Source organism: Triticum urartu, chromosome 1A (genome assembly GCF_056163025.1).
Source record: "Triticum urartu cultivar PI428250 chromosome 1A, HENAU_Tu73, whole genome shotgun sequence".
Taxonomy (NCBI): Eukaryota; Viridiplantae; Streptophyta; class Magnoliopsida; order Poales; family Poaceae; genus Triticum; species Triticum urartu.
The window spans coordinates 124,302,359-124,305,084 of NC_141873.1; the positions used below are offsets into that span (position 1 = coordinate 124,302,359).

Below are 2,726 nucleotides of genomic sequence, written 5' to 3' on the forward strand. Positions count from 1 at the left end.
ATGTGTTCTTACTTGTTTTTCTTTTCTCTAATTCTCCCTAGTGTTTTTATAAACATCGAACTTTGCTAGTTTTTAATTTTGAACTTCATAGTTTTAGTTTCTTAAAACAGGAACAATCCAAATTTTATAAATATCCTACTTGGCTATTATTTGAAGTTGAACTTTGACTTCTTTTTTTTCTCCATGGCCTTGTTAAATGATGCAAAAACACAAGAAGAATAAATACTCCATGGCATTGATGCATTTTGGAGATAAAATTGGAAGAAACCAACTCTGAAAACTAAAACCAATGGACCAAAAACACCTTTTTGCACTTGCAGATACAAGTGAACTTTGAGTACATGCCCACCGACTAGTACTCTATCTACATCACACACACACACACACGCTTTCGGTGTTATCTTCTTATTCTTTGATCTAATTCGGCACATGCAACATAACTCATGTTCAAATACTTATTTGTTATAGAGTTTTCCTTATTTTTATCAAGTCTATTATCTTTCAACTTCAACTTTTTTTTGTATCCGACCTGCCACACATTCTATTTTATTGGAACTCATACAAATTCATTTTTCAGATCAAAGCAGATGCCCTATTAAACATAGTAGCATCATCACAATATCTATAGATGCATTGCTACATCCAAAGCCAGCTACATCACCTAACTTCATCAAAACAGTACAAGGAGCAACAGTAGTGTGTAGGAGGCCGGGGGTGTCAGGCAGGTCGCTACTGGTGGCGCACTGGCGTGTGCAGGCGGACGCGGGGTGGCCGACTCAGGTGGTGTTGGTGGGGTGGACGCCGACACCGAGATTGGGCGGGGTTGGTAGGAAATGTGGGATTATTTGGAAATGTGGAGGCCGTTGTCTCGGCTGTAAGCCTACGACAATCACAAAGCACAACCTCTGCAACTAGTGTTAGTTTTTTCTTCTTGTGTAATATACATTGAACTACTTCAAGAAATCAGAAGAATGGAATCAGTTTACAAAATCAAAGAAACTGATTGTAGAACATGTGGCCGGGGACCTCGAGCTGTCCCTTGAGGACCTGCTCGACCCACCAGGCAAACGGCTCCGCGGTGCCACTCGAGAGCGCTGGCCTGCATGCATACCACATTGAGATGATATACCATCTTAAATGGTTGGTACAAACCAAAAACTACCTCTGGAAATCAAGGCATGGCATCGAGATTTCAGAAGAAAAGTAGAAGTAGTTTCTCCCGTCCTAGTGCTAGACTACAGGCTTGCCCCTCTCGTTGCATGCAACATCAATTTGGAGGAGCGGCATGGATCCTGTGAAGTTCGAGTATGCGCACACATGCATTTTTGTCTGAAACAAAACTTTTTTTACTTCAATCTGATTCAAAGAAAGAGGAACATTGTGTGGAGTGGGGAGACAGAAAATAAGAAAAGAAATGAAAAGAAAGGTGCTATGCTAGCGCTGTAGCAACATCATCAGTTTTCACATGCCAAAATAGTTAAATGCCTGGAGACTCGTGTACTCCACGCCGGCGAGCTCGAACGGGCGGCAGAACTTGAAGGCGGCAGGGATTGAGGGAGGGGCGGCATCAAGGATCTAGGAAGGAGGCGGCAACACATATCCAACGATCTGTTTTTGTTCATCTAACATAAGCATTTTCACCAAATGAATATTTTTCATACAAATGTCTGCTTGTACAAGTAAGAACTGCAATAGTTTATTCAAACAAACTTAAATGATTTGATGACAGTTGAAACACCATTCAAAATTCGAAATCAGTAACCATATTTTCCGCCCAACTGCCTTCACATGCGTGTTGCCTCATAAAGAGAGTGAAAAGAGAGAGGATGAACATTAGCATTGCATCTGAAAAAAAATCAAAAACTAAATAAGCTACTAGATAGTGGGAGGTTCAGATCCAGAGGAAGACGATAGAGAAACGTACTTGTTGCAGTTCAGACCCGCGCAATGGGGAAAGTCATGTTCTGGGCTCACCGGAGTTGGGGATCTTCCCTTCGCATCAAGGAGGACGAGGGGACGGTTTGCTGCGACTGGCATATTGCGCTACTGGAGGAGGCGGCGGACACCATGCGTGGCCGGTGGGTGCGAGTGGATGTGGCGGACAAGGCGGCAGGAGCAAGGCGCGAGCTCCGGTGGTCCTTGGCGTCACCAGATCCAGGTGCTCCGTCCATGGAGGGGCACCACTGGGAGGAGGTGGAGGTAGCAGGGCCCGGCGGAGGCGTGTGGTATCCTCCGACGGCGGGGATGCAGGCAGCTGACGGCGACAAGCACGGTTGGGGGCAGAGTGGGGGCGGCGGCGCCGGTTGGGGGAAGGGCGGGGGCAGCGTCCCCGTTTGGGGGCAGATCAGGGGCGGCGGCGCCGGTTGGCGGCGGGGCAGTGGAAGTAGACGGAGGGGGCCGACTGTGCGCTGGAAGAAGGTGGAGGGGAACCGGCGCGGTCCACGGGAGGAGAGGGAGTCGGCAAATTAGGAAGGGGAGCGATCGTGGGTGGGTGGGTGGGTGGCTTTTTTTTCTTTCTTTCCACCGATTCGGGAGTTGGGGAGGATCCTCATTGCGCCTATACAGGGCATTGTGATCCAAATAACTATTCTAATCCCAGGATTAGAATAGTGTCACTTTATATATCTTAAATTCACTTATAGCTATGTCTTTATGTTTGAATCCTTCTTGATCTAAGTGAATATGATCGGACCCTAACTCCTTCTATGCTTCTATCTCAAATTATA

The 2,726-nt window shown here is 46.4% G+C and overlaps 1 long non-coding RNA gene across 1 annotated transcript; it reads right to left on the reverse strand.

Moving 5' to 3' along the window:
• Positions 1-1,611: 1,611 nt before the first annotated feature.
• On the reverse strand, positions 1,612-2,490 carry LOC125519516 (uncharacterized). Its single transcript, XR_007288263.2, has 2 exons — positions 1,925-2,490; positions 1,612-1,845 (listed from the first exon to the last, which is right to left on the reverse strand). It is a non-coding gene; the product is annotated as an uncharacterized LOC125519516 (long non-coding RNA).
• Positions 2,491-2,726: the final 236 nt, after the last annotated feature.